Source organism: Microcaecilia unicolor, chromosome 2 (assembly GCF_901765095.1).
Source record: "Microcaecilia unicolor chromosome 2, aMicUni1.1, whole genome shotgun sequence".
NCBI lineage: Eukaryota > Metazoa > Chordata > Amphibia > Gymnophiona > Siphonopidae > Microcaecilia > Microcaecilia unicolor.
Window position 1 is genome coordinate 63,575,277 of NC_044032.1, and position 26,443 is coordinate 63,601,719.

At 46.6% G+C, this 26,443-nt stretch overlaps 1 protein-coding gene across 3 annotated transcripts in view; it reads left to right on the top strand.

The window, feature by feature from the left end:
• The window catches only part of ZNF532 (zinc finger protein 532), a 238,197-nt gene that overhangs the window by 14,636 nt on the left and 197,118 nt on the right, over positions 1 to 26,443 (top strand). The gene's annotated exons all lie outside the window — the stretch shown is intronic.

A 26,443-nucleotide genomic window follows, 5' to 3' on the forward strand; every position in this document is an offset into this window, starting at 1 on the left:
CAACCCTCTAACACTCTTGAGCAGCATTTTGTTCTACTTGTAATATTAGAATCCTATTCCCTGGTAACCCTACCAGTAGACCATTACATTAATCAAAGCATGGGGTTGTAATGCTTTGGATTACCATCCGATAATTATTGTGGCTCAACAGGTCTCTTAGATGTCTCAACAATCTAAATAAAAAAAAAAAACACATCCTTGATTATCATTTGTACATTGAATTTCAAAGACAAAAAGCAATCTAAAATGACTCCTAAATTGCAGATCTTTTTGACTAGTGGTATAGATTCATTTCTAAATATGAAAGAGGAAGGTACATCATCACAGTAAAACGACCCTGTGCATGCAAGCGTCTGTATGTGGGTCGTATGAAGTCCAGGCATGCCTTTCTTGGGTTCAGAAGACAGCCTCACTGGAGGATCTCGTCAACTCTTTATCTTCTCTGGAGGCAGGTCTTGCATATCTAGCAGATCTGTTGTATGACCATATTTGGGCTTCTAAGGAAGTTTCGTTGGTGGTTACAACCCACTGTTGGCTTTGGCTGCAGCATTGGGAGGCCAGTACCGTGTTGAAGTCTTGCTTGGCGCGCTTGCTGTTCAGAGGTAAGCTGCTATTTGGAGATCACATGGAGAATATCGTGAAGGATCTTGGGAATTTTAAAGGGCGATGTTTACCAAAGGATGAGCCTAAGCTCGACTTTCACGTAGGACCCTCTCGGATCCGGTTCTGGGAGGCGAGATATTGCCCTGGCTGTTCTGGCGCCTTTTCAAAGCCTCGCTTTCGAGGGGAGCATCGATCAGGCAGCCCGTCCAACAGCTGCCACACGTCCCCAATGATGGGGCTGTGGCTCATCCTTCGCTGGCGATAGGGGAGGGGCAACTGTCCCACTTCCTGGGGGAGTAGGACAGGGTAACTTCAGACAAATGGGTCTTGGAAGATGTGTGAGACGGATACAAGCTAGAAATCTTCAGGCCGCTGGCGGAGTTGTTCCTAGAGTCCCCTTGCAAAGCCATGGCCAAAATGGCAGCAGTCAAAAAGACTCATGAACTTGCTGGACCTCTGAGCAGTGGCGCCCGTTCCTGTGGTGGAACGTGGTTGCGGTCGTTTATTTCGTAGCGCCAAAGAAGGGCGGGACGTTTCAACCTGTACTCGATGTAAAGGGTGCTGCGAGTCCGGCATTTTCGGATGGAGACCCTGCAGTCAGTCATTGCGGCAGTGCAACCGGGAGAGTTCCTCACTTTGCTTAACCTCAGGGAGGCCTATTTGCTTATGCCTATTTTAAAAAGCATGGGACAAGCATGTGGGATCCCTTAGGAACAGGAGTCAGTGCTTCTTGAGGATGGGCAGACTAGATGGGCCATTTGGCCCTTATCTGCCATCATGTTTCTATTATAAGGCCCTCTTACTAAGCTGTGGTAAAAAGTGTCCATAGTACATGCTTACACATGTCATTCCCATGCGCTAAGGTCATTTTTCCCACTTGGGTAAAATTGCCGATTTTTCTATTTTCAGCGTTAATGGCCACTTGCTAATTTTCCCATTAGCATGTAGCCATTAGTGCGTGAGCACGTAATTACATCTATTTTGTAGGCAGTAAGGGCTCACGTGGTAACCACATGCTAATCGGTTAGCACACAGTAATGTAGCTGCCTACTCTCCGTTCCCCTGATCCAAGTTGCCCAAGTTATTAAGCAAGGTTTCCTGATACTGCAGAAGCTCTGGTCTATCCACAGCTACATTGACACGCCATCTTTACACACTCTGATACATACTTTCTTGGTTTCACGAATAGATTATTCCAACTGTACTCTGGTATTGCTGGTTCTTCTCTTCACCGTTTGCAAACTCTTCAAAATGTAGTAGCCTGTCTTCTCCTTAGAGCATGAAAATATGACCATGCCTTTCCACTTCTAGCATCGCTTCAATGGCTTCTCATGCACTGTCGATTGCACTTCAGAATTCTTTGTGGGACTCTGAAAGCCCTTCATACTGGATCTGCCTTTACCCCCTTGATGCTAACCATCTTATCCTGCCTTCACCCCACCTTGCCCACTATGAGTTCACTCAATTTTCTGTCTTTTCTTTCTTGCCCCGAAGCTCTGGATTGACCTCCTGCCACTAATTTGGTCTGAACTCTCCTTTGCCAAATTTAAGATTCTCCTTAAAACTCATTTTTTTCTGTCTGGCCTTTGGTTTTAATTTTGACCCCTCCTAATATTTAGCTCCTTTCCCTGCATCCGTAGTCTCTGGTTCTTTGCTGCTCCCTCTCCCCTGGTGTGTATGCTTCCTGTCCTATTGATTGATGGCATTCCTTTCCAATAATTTTTAATTTATTTTTTTAATTTACATTTTATTGTACACCACTGTGATTAATTATGTCGCAACAGCGGTATATCAAATAATAAACTATAAAAATAAACTGCAAACTAAAAAATAAAGTTTATTTTTTAATGCGTGGGATGCGTGTGCACATGAAAAAATTACCACAGGATGCCCAAGTGCGCCCGCGTTAATCAGTTTAGTAAAAGGACCCCTATGTTATGTAAATTATTATATGAGAAGGCAGTAAGATCGTGTCTTATTAGTTCACTAAAATAAAGTCTACATTTTATAAAGAACATCCAAATAGAGATTATTCCATTACAAAAGTCGTAGATGTTTACAGATGGAAGCTTTAGAGACTATTTAGATCCCAGCATTACCCAAGACAGGGACTTTATTTAGTTCCAGATGCTCCATTAGCCTTGTAAAGGTTTCATCTCTGTCTAGATACGTTGTTACCGTTCTTTTATTAATTTTATAGATTATCTTCAGACCAGAAAATAAAGAGACCCCATTAGAGAGAGACAGCCATCACTTACCTTTATTTGTGGAATAATTTATTTCTTCATTGTGAACATACATTAATGCACTTTATCTCACAATACATTACTTTTCTTAAACAGAAGTCAGAGTCACATAAGCAAATTGGCTTTTAGATTCTAAATGAGTTGCTGAATGAAGCCGACAGCTATTACATTTTAGGACTGGGGTTTAGGGATGCCATAGTTATCAGGACAGCTTTTGGCAATAGAATAAAACCAGGCCCTAGTTTTCTGAGTATAGAACCATAGTCTTTCTATTTACATTTGGCATTGGTCTAAAGCTCGAGGTTAAGAATGGAACATGCACCAATAAGTCACATTAAAAGTAGTATATAAAAAATAACTAAATAGAATAACAGAAATAAAATATATAAACTGCTGAAGGCAGTATATTAACAGGATAATTAATCCAAAAGAAACAGGATCACTGGTATTCTGACTACTTATCAAGCGTTAGAAACAGAGAAACGTTTTGGCAGGTAATATCCAAATGGCCCATCCAGTTTGCCCATCCACAGCAACCACTATCTCCTCCTTTCCTTAAGAGTCCCACGTGTCTGTCCCATGCTTTCTTAAATTCAGACATAGTCCTCATCTCCACCACCTCCACTGGGAGGCGATTCCATGCGTCTACCACCCTTTCTGTGAAAAAGTATTACCTTGGATTACTCCTGAGCCTATAACCTCTTAACTTCATCTTATGCCCTCTCATTCCAGAGTTTTCCTTCATTTGAAAGAGGCTCACCTCCTGTACATTAATGTCACAGAGGTATTTAAATGTCTCTCATATCCCCTCTTTCCCGCCTTTCTTCCAAAGTATACATAATGAGAGCCTTAAGTCTGTCCCCGTACGCTTTATGAAAGAGACCACTGACCAATTTTGTAGCCTTCTGGACCGACTCCATCCTGTTTTTATCTTTTTGTAGGCGCGGTCTCCAGAATTATACATAGAGGGGCATAATTGAATGAAAACGTCTATCTCCATGGGCGTTTATCTCCGAGAACGGGTCCGTGAAGGGGCGGACTGAACCGTATTTTCGAAAAAAATAGACGTCCATGTTTTATTCGACAATTTGTGAGCTGGGCGTTTTTGTTTTTCAGTGATAATGGAAAATGAAAGCGCCCAGCTCAAAAACGAATAAATCCAAGGCATTTGTTCGTGGGAGGGGCCAGGATTCGTAGTGCACTGGTCCCCCTCACATGCCAGGACACCAACCGGGCACCCTAGGGGGCACTTTTACAAAAACAAAAAAAAAAGGTAAAAGAGCTCCCAGGTTCATAGCACCCTTCCCTTGTGTGTTGAGCCCCCCAAATCCCCCTCAAAACCCATTGCCCACAAGTCTACACCATTACTATAGCCCTAAGGGGTGAAGGGGGGCACCTACATGTAGGTACAGTGGGTTTGGGGGGGGTTGGACGACTAAGCATTAAGCAGCACAATTGTAACAGGTAGGGGGGGATGGGCCTGGGTTCACCTGCCTGAAGTCCACTGCACCCCCTAACAACTGCTCCAGGGACCTGCATACTGCTGCCAGGGAGGTGGGTATGACATTTGAGGGTGAAAATAAAAAGTTGTGAAACATCATTTTTTGTGGTGGGAGGGGGTTAGTGACCACTGGGGGAGTCAGGAGAGGTCATCCCCGATTCCCTCTGGTGGTAATCTGGTCATTTAGGGCACTTTTTGGGGCCTTATTCGTGAAAAAACAGGGTCCAGGAAAAGTGCCCTAAATTCTAGCTACAAACGCATACTTTTTTTCCATTATCGGCGAAAGGCGCCCATCTCTCCTCGGCCGATAACCACGCCCCAGTTCCACCTTCGTCACGCCTCCGACACCCCCCCGTCAACTTTGTACGCTTCCGCGATGGAGTGCAGTTGAAAACGTCCAAAATCGGCTTTCCATTATACCGATTTATTCGTTTTTGTGAGATAAACGTCTATCTCCCGATTTGGGTCGAAATCTAGGCGTTTTTCTCTTTCAATTATAAGGTGGATAGTATTCTAAATGAGGCCTCACCAGAGAGTTATATAAGGGCACTATCACCTCTTTTTTTTTTTTTTTCCCTGCTGGCCATTTCTCTCCCTATGCACCAGACCAGAGTATCCTTCTGGCTTTGACTGTCGCCTTTTCTACCTGTTTGGCCACCTTGAGATCATCAGACATAATCACCCCCCAAGTCTTGCTCTTCTTTTGTTTATAGAAGTACTTCACCCACTATACCTTTCCCTTGGATTTTTGCAACCTAAGTTGGCATGATTTGAGATACCACTGAAACTTAATATTCGTTTTGAGTGATTTTACAACTGCTACTTACAGAAACACAGAACATAATGGCAGATAAAGAGCACAAGGCTTGTTCAGTCTGCCTCTTTCATCTTTTCTGCTGTCAGCTGGGGTTTGGAGGCAGAGTGAGGGGATCCCACACTCCTGTAATTTAGTTTAGACATAATTTCACCTTTCTTAGTTGGTACAAGGTAGAAAACATCATATAAAATGTAAAGTCCTTCTATTAGAAGGTAAGTTCTTCTCATATGACTCAAGTGGCTTAAGTTAATAAAGTGGAGTTACCTGTTGTTACAGAATTTAGCGTGAAAACAATATGCAATAGCTCTTTTAGGGGAAAGGTACCAGAATATTGGACTGCTTTACCAGTGGCATTGTGCTTCAAGGGCAATTTATTTAAATTTTTGCACACTGTTAAAGTCTTGATTATTTGCTAAATATTTTGGAGGGTCCTGATTTATTTTTGTTTGTTATAATTTGTAAAAGGATTTGTTCTGTTCTTTCAAGGTTTTTATTGTAAACCGCATAAAGCTAAATTGTACAGGTGGTATAGAAATGCCAATTGTATTCTATATGAAATAGAACAGTACATAAAATTTGCAAATATTATAATGAAATAATAAATACCATTTAAAACTGATAAATAAAATGCATGTTATAAGTCAATATCAAAAGATTACAAAGATGCAAGTAGCCATGTCTTCAGCATATGTTTGAAACTGTTGATAGTTTTTGGACTTAATTTAAAGGGGTCTTTTTAATAAGCTATATTAAGCAGCTACAGCTGGTTTTACCATGGAATAGCCTTTAGTAAAGGTGCATGCTAATGTTTACTGCATGCTAAAACCAGCCAGCATGGTAATAATCCTATGCTAGCGGCTTAGTGTGAGTAAAGGTGGGTTATGGGTGGAAAAGTGGTGCAGAAGACTGGTAGCCACCGGTGATGGCTAATGCATGGGTCAGTGCTGTGTGCTAGTGGTCAAACTGCTGATAGCATGTCTTCACTTAATGGAACCTTGATCTATAAGGGTTTCAAAATGGCACCTAATGGCAGTCTGGTGATGCCTAGTACCACAAGACTAACACCAAGGGTAATTGGTTCCATTTTGAAACCAGGAGCCAGATGGGATAGCAGCCTAATGAGACCACTCCTGCCCCATTCCACTGCATGACCAGGGTTATCCCTGGGTAAATCCTGTGGTGATCAAATGGAGGATTGGGTTAGGGACAGTGGGGAGGGTCCTTGTGCCAAGGCAGTGACTTTACAGTGGTTTTGCTTTGAGGAGAGGGGCTTGGAGGGGGTTTGTGCATCGGGGGAGGATTGAAAAGGGGAATCAGATGGAAGTACAGCTCTTGGGGGGGGGGGGGGGGGGTCTTATTGGATGGCAAACATCACTATATATCTTCTTTACCACAGAGCAAGTGTGGGGATTTCAGAATCAAATCCTAGTTGTTACTTTTGATTCCCTACCTTAATCCCACCGCATTTGTACTCTTTACCCACAGTTAAAAATAGCCACTGAGAGGATGGCAATGTTTAGCCCAGTGGTTCCCAAACCTGATCTAGGAGTCACCCCAGCCAGTCAGGTTTTCATGATATCCACAATGAATATTCATGAGAGATTTGTATGTACTGCCTCCTTGGTATGTAAATCTGTCTCTGAAATATTAATTGTGGATATCCTAGAAACCTGACTGGCTGGAGTGCCTCCAGGGCCAGGTTTGGGAGCCACTGTTTTAGCTAATTCACCCAGGTAACTACTTAATTATCCAGACAAATTACTATGAATATTGGCCCCTTGCTGTTTGTGAGAAGACACTGATGGTACATCTATCTCATGGCTAGTTTCTAAGGATTTTTCTCAAATAATGATAGTTTTTCAGCATCATGAGGTGTTTTTTGTAGGCTGTCCATGACTTGGTGCCATACAGTATATTAAGGATCATGACTACTATGTAAACTATGAACTTAGCTTTGAATCTAGTGATGTATTTATTGAGCACCAGTGAAGGGAAGGGGTATTCTTGTAGGGCTGTACTACTGTCTGCCAGGACAGAATGAACAGATAGATGAAGAAATGTGTACAGGTATTAGGAAAGTTGGCAAATTGGGCAACAGTATAATAATGGGTGATTTCAATTACCCCAATAGTGACTGGATAAATGTTATATCAGGGAGCGCTAGGGGGGTAAAATTCCTAGATGTAATAAATGATTGCTTCTTGGAGCAACTGGTTCAGGAACTTATAAGAAGGGGGGGGGGGGGGCATTTTAGATATAGTCCTTAGTGGAATGCAGGACATAATTGAAGAGGTAACGGTATTGGATCTGCTGGGAAACGGTGATCATAACATGATCAAGTTTGAGCTAATATCTGGAGTGAAGCCACAAAGGAAATCCACTGTAGCACCATTTAATTTTCGAAAAATCAATTATAATAAAATGAGGAATATGGTTAAAAAGAAGCTAAAAGGATCAGCTGCAGAGGTTAGGGCTTTAAGTCAGGCATGGATGTTATTTTAAAATAGCATCTTGGAAGCCCAGACAAGGTAAGTTCCATGTATTTACAAAGGTGGAAAGAAGAGCAAACGACAGCCAGCATGGTTAAAAGGTGAAGTGAAAGAGGCTATTAGATCCAAAATAACATCCTTCAAAGAGTGGAAAGAGGACCTGAATGAAGAAAATAAGAAGCAACATAAGCACTGTCAAGTTCGATACAAAGCTTAGGCTAAAAGAGAATATGAAGAGAAACTTAACGCAGAGGCAAAAACTCACAGTAACAATTTTTTCAGGTACATCAGAAGCAGAAAGCCTGTCAGGGAATCCATGGGATGGTTAGGTAATGAAGGAGCACTCAGGGAGGATAAGGCCATAGCGGCGAGACTGACTAAATTCTTTGCTTTGGTCTTTACGAAAGATGTAAGAGATCTACCTGTACCAGAAATGGTTTTCAAGGGTGATGATATGGAGGAACTGAAAGAAATCTCAGTGAATCTGGAAGATGTACTGAGCCAAATTGATAAAAGTAAGTAATAGTAAATCTCTTGGACTGGATGGCATGCACCTGAGGGTCATGGACTGTCCTTTTTGTTAAACTGTACAGCGCTGCGTAACCCTAGTAGCGCTCTAGAAATGTTAAGTAGTAGTAGTAGTATGAAAGAACTCAAACATGAAATTGCTGATCTGCAGTTATTGATCTGTAACCTGTCATTAAAATTTCTGTAGTACCTGAAGACTGGAGGGTGGCCAACGTAACACTGATTTTTAGGGGTGATCCTGGAAATTACAGACCGGTACGACTGATGTTAGTGCTGAACAGAATATTGGAAACTACTATAAAGAATAAAATTATGGAACATATAGAGGGTTTAATGGGACAGAGTCAGTATGGATTTATCCAAGGGAAGTCTTGCCTCACTCATTTGCTTCAATTCTTTGAAGGCATGAATACATATGTTGATTTAAAGGTGAGCGGGTTGATGTAGTATATTTAGATTTCTACATCTTTTGACAAAGTTCCATATAGGAGACTCCTAAGAAAATTAGAGATTCATTGGATAGGAGGCAATGTTCTGTTGTGGATTAGGAATTGGTTATTGTACAGAAAACAGAGGTTAGGGTTAAATGACCATTTTTCTCAGTGGAGGAGGATGGAATGCTGCAGGGATCTGTACTGGGGCTGGTGCTACTTAACATGTTTATAAATGATTTGGAAATCAGAACGATAAGTGAGATAATATAATTTGCAGATGACACAAAACTATTCAAAAATTTTAAACACATGCAGACTGTGAAAAATTGCAGGGAGACCTGGAAGAATGGGTGTCCAAGTGGCAGATGAAATTTAATGTGGACAAATGCAAAATGATGCACATTGGGAAGAATAATCCAAATCATAGTTACCTGATGCTGGGGTCCACCTGGTGAACACCCAAGAAAAAGATCTAGGTGTCATTGTAGACAATACACTGAAATCTTCTGCTCATTGTGTGGTGGCGGCCAAAAAAGCCACAGGATGCTAGGAATTATTAGGAAAGGAAAGATAAATAAGACCAAGAATACTATAATGCCTCTGTATTGCTCCATGGTGCAACCTCACCTTGCGCATGGCATTCAGTTCTGGTTACCGTATCTTAAAAAAGATATAGCAAAATTAGAAAAGATTCAAAGAATGCCAACCAAAACGATTCCACATTTCCATATCATCAAGCTGATCAATCCATAGACTGGTGGGTTGTGTCCATCTACCAGCAGGTGGAGATAGAGAGCAAACTTTTGCCTCCCTATATGTGGTCATGTGCTGCCGGAAACTCCTCAGTATGTTCTCTATCTCAGCAGGTGGTGGTCACACACAGCAGCAGCTCTGGCTAGGCCTCCAAGCCTAATCCTTAGGTTTTGTTGAGGCCTGGGGTTGAGGGCTCTTTTGAGCAAGTGCAAACCTGGTGGTGCCAGGTCCCTCCTTTTCTCCCCCCTCCCGCTGGCTCCGTTTAAAAAAAAAAAAAAATATATATTTTTAAACGTCTTTAAAGGCGTTTAATTCGACGTTTCTTTAAACGTTCATTGCAGCTACTCACTGGGACACCAGTTCGTTACAGCTCGGAGCGGCAAGCAGGTAATTTTACCTTTTTATAGCGGGCAGGGGGTTCCCCGATTCTTCTCCTCGTGGCAATAGCGTCGGAGGGCGAGGGCGCAAAGGGTCGCTCCCCGGATCGCTGGAGCGCTTCTAGAGGGGATGCGGGGGTTTTACAACCTGATTCGCCCTTGATGGGTGATAGTTTAGTGACCGATGAATGTCCCGGTCGTTCCTCCGGCGTGGCGGTTTTTTCCCGCCATAAACGCCCATCCCCCGCTCCTCGCCTCCGCTATCTTGGCCGGCCACGCGGCTCGGACGGCTTCTTCGGGGCTGCCCTTGAGGTTGGAGACATTAATGCCATGAACGCCCTTAATTTGGGCCACGGCACAAAAGCGGCTAAAGTTAAGCGCCGTTCTTCCCGCGCGGCTCCTTCACGGAGTTTCGCGCCGGACGCCATTTTGGATGCGCAGCATGTCTCTCCCCCGCTATTGCGAGCGCCGGTTGAGAGTGCGTCTAGGGCTGTTGCCCAGGCTGCGGAAGTGCACAGTCTGGGGGGTTTCTCCCCCGAGTTTGTTTTGCTGCTGCATCAGGCTTTCCTCATGCAAAACGCTGCCCCTGCTCCCTCTTCTGATAAAGAGGTTGAGGTTCCCAGAGGTAAACGCCCTCGGGTTGATTTCCAGGCCTTGGAGGACTTTTGTCTCCTCCGATGTAGATGAGGGCAGCGTGTCTGAGGTCTCCCAACGATCCTTTGCGGATTCCTTGGAGGAGATAGATCCCCGCTCGGATGGAGCGGATGACCCCTCTGCAGCGCGGCTTTTTAGCCCAGAGGATTTGCCCAACCTGTTGTTACAGGCCATGGACACTTTGAAGATTTCCTCTCCGGAGGACGTCTCTCCCTCAGCCCCTGTTGGCTCTGCCATTATGCTGGGGATGAAGCGCCCGCCTAGAACTTTCCACGTGCATGATGCCATGCACACCTTAATTGCGGCTCAATGGGATGTCCCGGAAACGAGCCTTAAAGTGGCTAGGGCTATGTCCCGCCTCTATCCTTTGGCTGTGAGTGAACGTGAGGCCTATCTGTGGCCTACCGTGGATTCTTTAATCACTGCGGTGACTAAGAAAACGGCGTTGCCGGTGGAAGGTGGCACGGCCCTAAAGGACGCCCAAGACAGAAGATTGGAGGCGGCCTTAAGGTCGTCCTTGGAGGCAGCTGCTTTAAGTTTGCAGGCCTCAGTTTGCGGCTCCTATGTGGCCAGGGCGTGCCGGACTATGGTGCAGCGGGCTTCCCCCTCGGATCATTCCTTGAGGGCTGATTGGCCGGCCCTGGAATCGGGCTTAGCCTATTTGGCAGACTTGCTGTATGATGTCTGGAGAGCCTCAGCTAAAGGCATGGCTCAGACAGTCTCTGCGCGGCGGTGGCTTTGGCTGAAACATTGGTCTGCTGACCACGCCTCTAAATCCCGCCTGGCTAGATTGCCTTTTAAAGGCAAGCTGCTCTTTGGGGTCGAGCTGGACAAAATCGTGACCGATCTCGGCACGTCTAAGGGCAAGAAATTACCAGAGGTCAGGGCTCGGGTTAGTACTCGTCCCGATACCTCCATACCGCCCGGGCAAGTCGGGTTCCTCTGCCCCCTCTTCCTTCAAGAGGAATTTCTCCCCCAAGCAGCATTCCTTTCGCAGAGACCGCCGTCCCGGAGGTGCTCCCTCCGGTCCTCCCCCAGGGTCTCGTACCCAATGACGGGGCCTTGGTCCACGCCCCAGTGCAGATTGGAGGACGGCTGTCCTCGTTTCTGGGCGAGTGGACCACTATAACTTCAGACGCGTGGGTGCTGGAAGTCATCAGAGACGGCTACAAGCTAGAGTTCTGCCAACCCTTAAGAGACGGGTTTGTACTCTCTCCCTGCAAGTCTCCGGTCAAGCTGTGGTAGTGCAGCAGACCTTGGACAACCTGATCCGCCTGGGTGCGGTCGTTCCGGTGCCAAAAAATCAGATTGGCAAGGGACGTTACTCCATTTACTTTGTGGTTCCAAAGAAAGGAGGTTTTGTCCGGCCTATCCTCGACCTCAAAGGGGTCAATCGGGCCTGGAAAGTGAGGCACTTTCGCATGGAGACTCTCCGCTCTGTTATAGCGGCAGTAAAGGCAGGAGAGTTCTTGGCTTCCTTGGACATCAAGGAAGCGTACCTGCATATTCCCATCTGGCCTCCTCTCCAACGCTTTCTGCGTTTTACAGTCCTGAGACGACACTTCCAGTTCAGAGCCCTCCCTTTCGGGTTGGCTACTGCTCCGCGGACCTTTTCCAAAGTAATGGGGGTCATAGCGGCCTTCCTGCTAAAGGAAGGAGTACAAGTCCATCCTTATCTGGACGACTGGTTGATCCGAGCCCCCTCTTATGCAGAGTGCGGCAAAGCTATGGACCGGGTAGTTGCTCTTTTGAGCTCCCTGGGATGGATCATCAACTGGAAGAAGAGCCAGCTGCGCCCGACTCAGTCCCTGGTGTATCTGGGAGTTCGATTCGACACCCAAGTGGGCAGAGTGTTCCTGCCAGACAATCGGATTGTCAAGCTTCAGGCTCAGGTGGACTAGTTCCTAGTAGCCTCTCCTATTCGGGCTTGGGACTACGTGCAGCTGTTGGGCTCTATGACGGCCACGATGGAAGTAGTGCCCTGGGCCAGGGCTCATATGAGACCACTACAGCTATCTCTGCTGCTGCGCTGGACTCCGATGTCGGAGGATTATGCTGTGCGCCTTCCCGTGGACCCAGCAGTGCGCAAGGCGCTGAGCTGGTGGACGCAGACAGACAAGTTGTCTGCAGGATTGCCTCTGGTGACCCCGGAGTGGATTGTCGTCACGACAGACGCCTCTTTGATGGGCTGGGGAGCCCACTGCTTGGGAAGGACAGCGCAGGGGCTCTAGTCTCCTGCAGAGGCAAGTGGTCTATCAACCTTCTGGAACTCAGAGCCATTCGGTTGGTGTTATTGGAGTTCATCCCGGTACTGGTGTTGAAGCCTGTACGGGTCCTGTCGGACAATGCCACGGCTGTGGCCTATATCAACCGCCAGGGAGGTACCAAGAGCGCCCCTCTAGCCAGGAGGCTATGAGTCTTTGCCAGTGGGCGGAAGCGAACCTGGAGCAGCTTTCAGCGGCCCACATTGCCGGAGTCATGAATGTCAAGGCGGACTTTCTCAGTCGCCATACCTTGGAGCCCGGAGAGTGGCAACTATCTGCTCAGGCGTTCTTGGACATCACGAAGCGCTGGGGCCAGCCGAGCCTAGATCTGATGGCGTCATCGGCCAATGGCCAAGTGCCGCGCTTTTTCAGCAGAGGACGGGACCCTCGATCCCTGGGAGTAGATGCTCTTCCCCAACAGTGGCCGACACAAGAGCTCCTCTATGTGTTCCCGCCCTGGCCCATGTTGGGCAGGGTGCTAGACCGGGTGGCAAAGCATCCCGGCAGGGTAATCCTGGTGGGTCCGGATTGGCCCAGACGTCCCTGGTATGCGGACTTGTTCAGGCTCTCAGTCGACGATCCTCTGCAGCTGTCAGTGGAGCAGGGCCTGTTACATCAGGGTCCCGTGGTGATGGAGGATCCCTCTCCCTTTGGTCTTACGGCCTGGCTATTGAGCGGCAGCGTCTGAGGAAGAAGGGCTTCTCAGACAAGGTCATCGCCACTATGCTGAGAGCGAGGAAGCGCTCTACTTCTACTGCTTACGCCAGGGTTTGGCGTATCTTTGCAGCATGGTGTGAAGCAGGCTCACTTTCTCCCTTCACTGCTCCAATTTCTTCAGTGTTGGCGTTCCTGCAAGAAGGTCTGGAGAAAGGCCTGTCGCTCAGTTCCCTTAAAGTCCAGGTAGCGGCTCTGGCTTGCTTCAGGGGCCGCCTGAAGGGTGCTTCCCTGGCTTCGCAGCCAGATGTGGTGCACTTTCTCAAGGGAGTTAATCACCTGTGCCCTCCTCTGCACTCAGTGGTGCCTGCGTGGAATCTCAACCTGGTGCTAAGAGCATTGCAGAAGCCGCCTTTGGAACCCTTGTCGAGGGCATCTCTGAAAGACCTGACGTTGAAAGCAGTCTTTTTGGTGGCTATCACTTCAGCCAGAAGAGTTTCCGAGCTCCAGGCGCTCTCATGTCGAGAGCCTTTTCTGCAGTTCACTGAGGCAGGAGTGACTATTCGCACAGTGCCTGCCTTCCTGCCCAAGATTGGTTCTCGCTTCCATGTGAATCAGCAGCTCTGTCTCCCTTCCTTTCGTAGGGAGGACTACCCAGAGGAGTACTCCGCTCTTGAATATCTGGATGTGAGACGAGTCATCATCAGATACTTGGAAGTGACCAATGATTTCCGGAAATCGGATCATCTGTTTGTCCTGTTTGCAGGTCCTCGTAAGGGTCTGCAGGCTGCTAAGCCTACAGTGGCAAGATGGGTCAAGGAAGCCATTGCAGCGGCTTATGTGGCCGCGGGGAAGGTGCCGCCTATCCAGCTGAAGGCTCACTCCACGAGAGCTCAGGCGGCCTCGATGGCAGAGGCCGGATCCGTCTCCTTGGCAGAGATATGCAAGGCGGCAACGTGGGCTTCGGCTCATACATTCTCCAAGCATTACCGTTTGACTGTGGCTGCACGGGCGGAGGCCCGGTTTGGAGCTTCAGTGTTGAGGTCAGGGATTTCTATGTCCCGCCCTGGGTGAGTACTGCTTCGGTACATCCCACCAGTCTATGGATTGATCAGCTTGATGATATGGAAGGTAAAATTATGTATAATCATACCTGATAATTTTCTTTCCATTAATCATAGCTGATCAATCCATAGCCCCTCCCAGATATCTGTACTGTTTATATTCTGGTTGAATTTTAGGTTCAAGTTTAGCCTTCAGTTACTTCAGGAGGACTTCGTGTTCAAGTTCTTCTTTCACTTGGATTCTTCAAGAGTTGAGACGAGTTTGTGTTACAGTGAGCTGCTGCATTCCTCTCCCCTCCGTTTTACGGGGCTGGATTGAGACATAAATTCTGCCGGCACTCCCTCCCGCTTCGTGCGGCTGTAGGGCAGCTTTGTACCCCTCCCGCTTCGGCGGTGTTAGGGTCAGTCAGCTCCTCCCGCGGTTGCGGTTGCAGGATAAGCCAGATTCCCCCCGCATCGGCGGGTGTGGTGTCCCTCCCCCGCTCCGCGGGGATGAGCTGGACGGATTCCCCTCCCCCACTTGTGTGGGGATGAGCTGGGTTAATTCCCCTCCCCCGTTTCGGCGGTGGTGAGCTGGGCAGAGTGTCCCTTCGTGGGTATAATTCTCTAAGTGCTGAGTCCTGCGGATGGAGCTTTGATATCGACATACTGAGGAGTTTCCGGCAGCACATGACCACATATAGGGAGGCAAAAGTTTGCTCTCTATCTCCACCTGCTGGTAGATGGACACAACCCACCAGTCTATGGATTGATCAGCTATGATTAATGGAAAGAAAATTATCAGGTATGATTATACATAATTTTACCTTATTCACTCCTATTAAACCATGTTTGTCTATGTGTTCAGCAATTCTATTCTTAGTTTCCATTATTTTGCCCAAAACTGAAGTCAAGTTTACCGGTCTGAAATTTCTCGGATCACCATGGAACCGTTTTTAAAAATTAGCGTTACCTTGGCCACCCTCCAATCTTCAGGTACTACTGATGATTTTAACGACAGGTTACAGATCAATTTCATGTCCGTACCATGTGATCCAGGTGATTTAATATTCTTTAATTTGTCAAAGCCCATGTGTGTTTCTCTGTTTTTGCTTCTGGGGCTCATGAATCAACCAACAATCTCTGCTTTCAAAAAAGCACTAAAAACACATCTTTTTTTCTGTCTCTTTCCCTTAGACTCACTAGGTCAACCCGCCCCCACTTTTTTTTTCTTTTCATTTTAATGTTTGTAAACCGCTTGATGTCTATTTGCAGACCTATTACATACATACATAGTAACATAGTAGTTGACGGCAGAAAAAGACCTGCACGATCCACCCAGTCTGCCCAACAAGATAAACTCACATGTGCCATTTTTTGTGTATACCTTACCTTGATTTGTATTTGCAGACCTATTGATGGCAATTATGTTGGAGGTACAGACATTATTTGCTTGTGGTAGAGCAGAAATACTTTTGCAATTTGATTTTACAGCAGCAGTTGACACAGTTGACCATGACATCTTGTTATATAAATTGAGTTCTATAGGTATTACTGGTAAAGTGCTAAATTGGATGCAAGAAGTTTTGACACATAGATTTTATAGTGTTTAAAATGGCAAATAAACGTTCAGCAGATTGGAAATCACCTTGGAGTACCTCAGGGTTCTCCACTTTAACATCTACATGACCTCTTTTTATCATGGCTTCTCTTTTATCAGGTTTAAGTTTTTCTCATATGCAAATGACATGTTTGTATTGATAACGATTGAAGAGGATTTATCCTCTACTTTATCTTGTGTATAAATAGAATTGCCCCAGGTACAAATAAGTACCTGTATATGTAAGCCGCATTGAGCCTGCCATGAGTGGGAAAGCGCGGGGTGCAAATGTAACAAAAAAAAAATTTAAGAGCAGAGTGCTATGCATGTTTTTTAAAAAATTTTTTTGGGGTGGGAGGGGGTTGGTGACCACTGGGGGAGTAAGGGGAGGTGATCCCCGATTCCCTCCGGTGGTCATGTGGTCAGTTCGGGCACCTTTTCAAGGCTTGGTCGTGAAAAAAAGGGACCAAGTAGAGTCGGCCAAATGCTCGTCAGGGACGCCCATCTTTTTTCCATTATCGGCCGAGGATGCCCATCTCTTAACCACGCTCCCTCCCACCCTCAAAAAAAAACTTTTCATCCCTAAGATCTATGGTAGTGGTGTACAGTTGTGGGGAGTGGGTTTTGGGGGGCTCAGCACCAAAGGTAAGGGAGTTATGTACCTGGGAGCAATTTGTGAAGTCCACTGCAGTGCCCCCTAGGGTGCCCAGTTGGTGTCCTGGCATGTGAGGGGGACCAGTGCACTACGAGTGCTGGCTCCTCCCACGACCAAATGGCTTGGATTTGGTTGTTTTTGAGATGGGCGTCCTTGGTTTCCATTATGGCCGAAAACCGAGGTCACCCATCTCTAAGGTCAACCTAAATGTTGAGATTTGGGCATCCCCGACCGTATTATCGAAACGAAAGATGGATGCCCATCTTGTTTCGATAATACGGGATGCCCCGTCCATTCGCGGGGACGTCCTCAGAGATGGACGTCCTTAGAGATGGTCATCCCCGTTCGATTATGCCCCTCCACGGAACTTTGTAAGTCTGAGTTCTTTGAAAATACACCTCCTTATCATATATCATATCATATTGGTAGTATATCAAAACTGCTGAAATAAGTAAATTGCTGCTGAATTAATTACCAGCAATGCCAGAGTGGAGAAAGAGAGCCCAGCTTGAAGAAGTTCCAAGTGTGATTTAGATGATAAAATGGATAACAGAGCCGCAAAATGAAAATGCCAGGAGAAAAAAACTCAATAAGAACAGCTCTTTAAAAAAAGTAATACAGCTAATGATAAATAGTAGTAGCAATGACTTGTTTTAAGTGTATACAAAAAACAAAATGATAATATCAGCTGTTTAACAGTTTGTTTGTATTTGAAAAAGAACGTGCAATCATAGTAGAACACAGGAAATGTTTGGGTCAAGTGCCTGCTATGAATTAGCAATGAGTTTCTTGAGGTAAAGGATTAAACGTCTGTCTTTTGCAGATGCTTTTTATCCTTACAGCCTTCTCCGGGGTGACACCCAGGTCCACCCCGATCCACTCAGGGCCTCCGCTCTAGGTGCCCAGCGCTCCCACCAGGTGCTGTGGAGGACTTGCAGCCCTTCTGCATTTCCTCACAGCTGTATCCGGGGTGACTCCAGTTCCACCCCGATCTTCCCAGGGCCTTCTCTCCAAGTGCACAGAGTTTCCAGGTGCTTTTTGGCTAGGATCAGGCGACCCTCAGGGGGAGGAATGCTGGCTTCGGCCTAACCCCTGGTAAGCCTTTCCTCAGCTGAGAGGTGCCCACCTCTACCACCGGCTGCCTTTCAGGTGCTGTGGAGGACTTGCAGCTCATCTGCATATCCTTACAGCCTTCTCCGGGGTGACACCCAGGTCCACCCCGATCCACTCAGGGCCTCCGCTCTAGGTGCCGCGCGCCTAACGGCGCGGGGCATTTTTCTCTTTGTATCTAATCTTTTTCCAGTTGCTAAAGTACCTTAATCGTTTATGGCCCCTATTCACATTCTCTTCCTAGCTCTGTCCCTTCCTAATCTTTTCCCTCACCCCCTACCTCTCTCCGCTACAGGAACTCACTTCCCATCCATTGACTTCATCACCTCACTTTCTCTCCTACCCTCTTCCTCCCTCTTGGCTTTTAATCTCCGTCTCTTTCTTCCCTCCATTTTGCCTTCCCCATTCCACATAAATACCTCTCGCCTTCGACGCCTTCGTGGCCACACCTCTCCTACTCTCCTCTGCTCTCTTTTACTCCTTCTCTTACTCTCAGCTGGTGACATCAATCCCAATCCTGGCCCTCCTCACCAACTATTATCCAAACTCTACAGATCTCACCGTGACCTCTCTAACCTCATCTCTATTCCTCTACTCCCCTCCTCTTCTCTGCCCTTCTCTTGCGCCCTATGGAATGCCCGCTCTATCTGTAACAAACTCCCCTATATCCAGGACCTCTTTATCTCGCGTCACCTCCATCTGCTCGCCATAACAGAAACCTGGCTCTGCCCTGATGACTCTGCTTCAGTCGCAGCCCTGTGCCATGGCGGTTATCTATTTTCACATACTCCTCGCCCTGCTGGCCGTGGGGGCGGTGTTGGACTACTTCTCTCTCCCTCCTCCAGATTTCAACCCCTTCTTCCACCTCAATCTCACTGTTTTTCCTCCTTTGAAGTCCACTCTATCCGCCTTTTCTCTCTTCTGCCTCTTCGAATAGCGGTCATTTATCGTCCCCCTGATAAGTCCCTTTCATCCTTTCTCAGTGACTTTGACTCCTGGCTTGCCTTCTTCCATGATCCTTCCTCCCCCTCTCTCATCCTTGGTGACTTTAATATTCCTGCTAATGATCCTTCCAACTCTTATATTTCCAAGTTACTCGCTTTAACGTCGTCCTTTAATCTCCAGCTATGCTCCACCTCCCCCACTCATCAAAATGGTCACTGTCTTGATCTCATCTTCTCCTCCAACTGTTCACCTTCTAGTTTCCTTGCCTCTGATCATCCCTCCTCTGATCACCATCTTATAACTTTCACACTTAAATCTCCTCCCTCCCAGTCCCGTCCTATCCTATCTAATTTATCTAGGAATCTTCACGATATTGACCCTTCATCTCTATCCTCCCATGTTTCAAACCTCCTCTCTACTGTGGCACCATCCACGTCTGTCAACGAGGCTGTTTCTTCTTACAACAATACTCTATCCTCTGCCTTAGACACTCTTGCACCTTTGATGACCCACCCTGTAAGGCGTACAAAACCCCAACCTTGGCTGACTTCTAATATCCGCTACCTACGTTCCTGTACCTGCTCCGCCGAACGCCTCTGGCGGAAATCTCGGGCCCTTGCTGATTTCTTACACGTTAAGTTCATGCTGACCTCCTTCCAATCTGCTCTTTTACGTGCCAAACAGGATTATTATATCCAACTGACCAACTCTCTTGGCTCTAATTCTCGACTTCTCTTCACCACATTGAACTCTCTCCTCAAGGTGCCCCCTCCCCCAACTCCCCCTTCATTATCTCCTCAGACCCTTGCTGAATTCTTTCACAACAAGGTTCAAAAGATAAACCTTGCTTTCTCTACCTCACCAGCTCTCCCTCCACTAGTCCGTTCCCCTCTCTCTCCTTCCCCTCATTCCCTTTCCTCCTTTCCTGAAGTTACTATTGAGGAAACTACACTTCTCCTTTCTTCCTCAAAATGTACCACCTGTTCCTCTGATCCCATTCCCACCCACCTTCTTAATGCCATCTCTCCTACTCTTATTCCTTTTATCTGTCACATTCTCAACCTCTCACTTTCCACTGCGACTGTCCCTGCTGTCTTTAAACATGCTGTGGTCACACCTCTCCTTAAGAAGCCTTCACTTGACCCCACTTGTCCCTCTAATTACCGACCCATCTCCCTCCTTCCTTTTCTCTCCAAATTACTTGAGCTTGCTGTTCACCGCCGCTGCCTTGATTTTCTCTCCTCACATGCTATTCTTGACCCATTACAATCTGGTTTTCGCCCTCTCCACTCAACCGAAACTGCGCTTACTAAAGTCTCCAATGACCTATTACTGGCTAAATCCAGAGGTCAATATTCCATCCTCATTCTTCTTGATCTTTCCGCTGCTTTTGACACTGTTGATCACAGCATACTTCTCGATACCCTGTCCTCACTTGGATTCCAGGGCTCTGTCCTTTCCTGGTTCTCTTCCTACCTCTCCCTCCGCACCTTTAGTGTTCACTCTGGTGGATCCTCTTCTACTTCTATCCCTCTGTCTGTCGGTGTACCTCAGGGTTCTGTTCTTGGTCCCCTCCTCTTTTGTATCTACACTTCTTCCCTTGGTTCATTAATCTCATCCCATGGCTTTTCCTACCATCTCTATGCTGATGACTCCCAAATCTACCTTTCTACCCCTGATATCTCACCTTGCATCCAAACCAAAGTTTCAGCGTGCTTGTCTGACATTGCTGCCTGGATGTCTCAACGCCACCTGAAATTAAATATGACCAAAACCGAGCTTCTCATTTTCCCCCCCAAACCCACCTCCCCGCTCCCCCCGTTTTCTATTTCTGTTGATGGCTCTCTCATTCTCCCTGTCTCCTCAGCTCGAAACCTTGGGGTCATCTTTGACTCTTCTCTCTCCTTCTCTGCTCATATCCAGCAGACCGCCAAGACCTGTCGTTTCTTTCTTTACAACATCCGTAAAATCCGTCCCTTTCTTTCCGAGCACTCTACCAAAACCCTCATCCACACCCTTGTCACCTCTCGTTTAGACTACTGCAATCTGCTTCTTGCTGGCCTCCCACTTAGTCACCTCTCCCCTCTCCAATCGGTTCAAAACTCTGCTGCCCGTCTCATCTTCCGCCAGGGTCGCTTTACTCATACTACCCCTCTTCTCAAGACCCTTCACTGGCTCCCTATCCGTTTTCGCATCCTGTTCAAACTTCTTCTACTAACCTATAAATGTATTCACTCTGCTGCTCCCCAGTATCTCTCCACACTCGTCCTTCCCTACACCCCTTCCCGTGCACTCCGCTCCATGGATAAATCCTTCTTATCTGTTCCCTTCTCCACTACTGCCAACTCCAGACTTCGCGCCTTCTGTCTCGCTGCACCCTACGCCTGGAATAAACTTCCTGAGCCCCTACGTCTTGCCCCATCCTTGGCCACCTTTAAATCTAGACTGAAAGCCCACCTCTTTAACATTGCTTTTGACTCGTAACCACTTGTAACCACTCGCCTCCACCTACCCTCCTCTCTTCCTTCCCGTTCACATTAATTGATTTGATTTGCTTACTTTATTTATTCTTTGTCTATTAGATTGTAAGCTCTTTGAGCAGGGACTGTCTTTCTTCTATGTTTGTGCAGCGCTGCGTATGCCTTGTAGCGCTATAGAAATGCTAAATAGTAGTAGTAGTAGTAGTACTGTGAAAGTGTCTTGTCCAGGACCCTATCTGTTACTGTAGGATCACAATACTTGGACAGAGATGCAAGGGGAAAAGAAAACAGATTAGAGCATTAGAGCATTATGGGACAAATCCAAAAATCTCTGTGCCAGCGTGAGCACAGAAACTGGTTTATCCACTTAGTTTCCTCCTGATGAGAATTAAGAAAACCAAGGATTAGAGGGCTTTCTGTCATACAGGTTTTGTTAGCTGAGCTGTCCATCAGCAACAATAATTCACTCCTTTCAGTTTATTGCATGTGCATTTCAGTCTGCTAATGCTATCTAAAGATTGCACCCTTTGCAACATGGCGGTAAACTCTCCAAAATATTTAGGGTCCCATTTACTAAAGTGTAGTAAAATAGCACGTTTTCTACTGCTTTCCACAGAATTCATTAAACTGTGGTATCGAATATCAAAGTTCAATAAATCCTTTTGTGGTCTTTTTACTAAGCTGCGATTAGTTTTAGTGCATGCTTACAGCATCTTAAAAGGGCGTATCATGGGATGCGCTAAGGTGTCCTGTGCTAAGTTCCTAATCTGTATGCCCAAACCGAGGGTTAACCCTCATCAAATTTTTTAAAAATTGGGGGTTGGTAGTCAGCCTACAGCGATCAGCATTTTGCTAACCGTCGCCTGTGCTAAACCTAGAAATTCAATGCTGGGCCATGTCCAGGCACCTGCATTGAATTTCCAGGTTTACGGAACCAGCTAACGCAGAGCCGTTAACTGCAGTATTCAGCCCTTAACTGGCTATGGGTTACTGCATAAAAATAGGCCTGACTGGTCCTGTTATGCAGTTAACCTGGCCAGTTAATATCAACACTTAACCAGTCAAGTGCTGACTCCATCCCAGGAACGCCCTCAAAATAGCCAGTTTTGAGTTCGGCACTAACTGGTTGTTTTCAGTGGCGCTAACCAGTTAAGTGCTGCTGAAAATGACCGGTTAGCCCCGAACAGGCGATTTAACCGGCCAGGAGCCATTTCTCACTGGTTAAATCACATTGAATATTGACCTGTTGGTTATTTATTCAGTTGTTTTTGCTTTTGGTTATCTGTGGGAGCGCTCCAGCCACTTACAGTTTGGCTAGGCTTTCGGGTTCTGCTGCATCTGTCAATGGGTTCCTGGAGTTGTCTACTCTTTCATGCTGCTGCCTTAGATGTGCTTCCCTATTTAGATGAACTGTTAACAATAGGCAAAGTTTCCACTCCCAAGCAGTGGGCCTTTAATGTTTTCAGTTCGCCCTATGGGGTTTGCGTTTCCCTACTGTGGCTCCGCTCACCCAATATGTCCCTCCTCTGGGAAGGCTCCCTAGGTTGGGTAGCTAACCCCTTCAGCTACTTGTACATCTCTTTCTGGAACTCTTCTGCCTGTGTCAGTGGAGTTTGAACCTCCTCCAGCTGGTCTTGCAGAACTTGGGTGGTGTGGTCCAGGGCTGCTGCTATTTCCCCCTGGCTTTTTTTTACTTCATGTTGCGGTATAGTATTCATGCTAGCCAGCATTTGAAGTCGCTCTAGCACTGTATTATAGCTCCACAAGGATCCACTTGTTTGCCCTTGCAGCTTGGAGTACTGCCACAGAGGTACTGTGCCTGTCAGTACAGCTGTTTGATCTCACCCCTGGACTTTTCATGTTGTTCTTCAGTCAGCCAGGCAATCTGTGCTTCCTGCAATTCCAAGAGCAGCTTGTCAACCTGTTTTGGTGACTGGGTGTCCTCCTCCTGTTGCACTATGGTTTTTCCAGGACTCTCCTTTCGGGTTTTGGACCCCAATTGCTTGATTTCCTTCTCTTGCCGCTCAATGGTTTCATATATCTCCTTTTCCTTCATTTCCACGGCAATGTGGACAGCTTGGAGTTCCTCCAGATATTTCTCAGCTTGCCTTCTAATCTCCTTCAGAGGTACGACCAGTTGGGTTTGGAGGGACTCCTTATCCTACCATAACCTTCAGGTATACTTAGCTTCCTGCTCGGAATCATCTTCCAACTCAGCAGTATAGCGGTGGGCTTTCTCCAAGTCATTGTAGAAAGCTGAGGGCTGATTGAGAACTCTTCTTGTTAAGCCCGGCAGGGGATCCTTTTTCTCCCATGTGTGATGTACCGTTGCTGATAATCCATCCGGGTTAAGTACATAAGTATTGCCCTACTGGCACAGACCAAAGGTCCATCATCAAGACGAACATCCTGTTTCCAACAGTGGCCAATCCAGGTCACAAATACCTGGCAAGGTCCCGAAAAAGTACAAAAACATTTTATACTGCTTATCTCAGAAATAAGCAGTGGATTTTCCCCAAGTCCATTTTAATAATGGTCTCTGGACTTTTCCTTTAGGAAGCCGTCCAAACCTTTTTAAAACCCCGCTACGCTAACTGCCTTTATCACATTCTATGGCAATGAATTCCAGAGTTGAATTACACTTTGAGTGAAGAATAATTTTCTCAGATTTGTTTTAAATTTACTACTTTGTAGCTTCATTGTATGCCCCCTAGTCCTAGTATTTTTGGAAAGAGTAAACAGATGCTTCACGTCTACCCGTTCCACTCCACTCATTATTTTATAGACCTCTATCGTATCTTCCCTCAGCCGTGTTTTCTACAAGCCGAAGAGCCCTAGCCATTTTAGTCTTTCCTCATAGGGAAGTCGTCCCATCCCCTTTATCATTTTTGTTGCCATTCTCTTCACCTTTTCTAATTCCACTATATCTTTTTTGAGATGTGGGGACCAGAATTGAACACAATATTCAAGGTGCGGTTGCACCATGGAGCGATACAAAGACATTATAACGTCCTCATTTGTGTTTTCCATTCCTTTCCTAATAATACCTAACATTCTATTTGCTTTCTTGTGGAACCTTTCATCACGTAGCTATAGTTCAGGTTCCTCTTTCCCACATGCATCACTTTGCACTTGCTCACATTAAACGTCATCTGCCACTTGGATGCCTAGTCTCCCAGTCTCATAAGGTCCTCTTGTAATTTTCACAATCCTCTTGCGATTTAACAACTTTGAATAACTTTCAGGGGAATTTTCGAAAGAGAAGGGCGCCCATCTTCTGACACAAATCGGGAGATGGGCGTCCTTCTCTCAGGGTCGCCCAAATTGGCATAATCGAAAGCCGATTTTGGGCGCCCTCAACTGCAGTCCGTCATGGGGACGACCAAAGTTCACGGGGGCGTGTCGACACCGTACCGAAGGTGGGACTGGGGCGTTATTAAGAGATGGGTGTCCTTAGCTGATAATGGGAAAAAGAAGGGCGTCCCTGACGAGCATTTGGCCGACTTTACTTGGTACATTTTGTTTCACGACCAAGCCTCGAAAAGGTGCCCGAACTGACCAGATGACCACCGCAGGGAATCAGGGATGACCTCCCCTTACTCCCCCAGTGGTCACCAACCCCCTCCCACCCCCCCCCCAAAAAATTTTAAAAACATTTTTTTCCAGCCTCTATGCCAGCCTCAAATGTCATACCCAGCTCCGTCACAGCAGTATGCAGGTCCCTGGAGCAGTTTTTAGTGGGTGCAGTGCACTTCAGGCAGGCGGACCCAGGCCCATCCCCCCCTACCTGTTACACTTGTGGTGGTAAATGTGAGCCCTTCAAAACCCACCCGAAACCCACTGTACCCACATGTAGGTGCCCCCCTTCATCCCTTACGGCTATGGTAGTGGTGTACAGTTCTGGGGAGTAGGTTTTGAGGGGGGGGTTGAGGGGCACAAGGTAAGGGAGCTATGTACCTGGGAGCAATTTGTGAAGTCCACTGCACTGCCCCCTAGGGTGCCCGGTTGGTGTCCTGGCATGTGAGGGGGACCAGTGCACTACGAATGCTGGCTCCTCCCATGACCAAATACCTTGGATTTGGTCGTTTTTGAGATGGGCTTCCTCGGTTTCCATTATGGCCGAAAACCGGGGATGACCATCTCTAAGGTCGACCTCGACCATCTCAACATTTAGGTCAACCATCTCTAAGGTTGACCTAAATGTTGAGATTTGGGTGTCCCCGACCGTATTATTGAAACGAAAGATGGACGCCCATCTTGTTTCGATAATACTAGTTTCCCCACCGCCGGAACGTCCTTAGAGGTGGGTGTCCCCGTTCGATTATGCCCCTCCACGTGTTATCAGCAACTTTAATTACCTCACTAGTTAGTCCCATCTCTAGATCATTTATAAATATGTTAAAAAGCAGCGGTCCTAGCACAGACCCCTGGGGAACCCCACTATCTACCCTTCTCCTTTGAGAATACTAACCATTTAACCCTACTCTGTTTGATCTTTTAACCAGTTTTTAATCAACAATAGAGCACTTCCTCCTGTCCCATGACTCTCCAATTTCCTCTGGAGTCTTTCATGAGGTACTTTGTCAAATGCCTTTTGAAAATCCAGATACAGAATATCAACCAGCTCACCTTTATCCACGTGTTTGTTCACCCCTTCAAAGAAATGTAATAGCTTGGTGAGGCAAGATTTACTTCTGCATAGGTGGTCGTCTCACTGCAGTTGACATCTTGAAATGCCATTTGACTGCTACCAGTCAGTAAATTTCCTAGATAAGCTGTCCATGATGCCTCTGGCCAACCAGCAAGGCAGGCGGTTCTTTTAAACTTGGACAGGAAATAGTCTGGGTCATCCTCCGGTATCATCTTTGGTAAAACCGGGACCGGACTGAATAACCTGGAAGTCTGTAAAGCTTGCGTCACTTGGCTCAAAGAGCTCTGTTGGGCTTCCAGAAATCCCTGGGAGGCTTGCTGATGCTCCCATTGCCTCTGTACTACTTGTTGCAGCTGCTGTTGGCCCTCCAATAAGGCCTGGAGTAGTCTCTCCTTGTTTTTGCTGTAGCATTAGTGCCCAGAAGCACGCAATGCACGAGTAAACAAAAATAAAACCTGACTGTCCGGCACTAGCTTTACTGCCCCCCCCCCCCTCACACTCACACTCACTCTAATGAAAGTAGGGCTAACCCCTTTTGTCCAATATTCCGGCATGGTGTCTGTAACAAGCCCAGAGCCCTGGAAGTCAAGAGCTCCAGTTTCCTCTAGCAGGATAATCTCCAAATCTCACCTCTGCCAC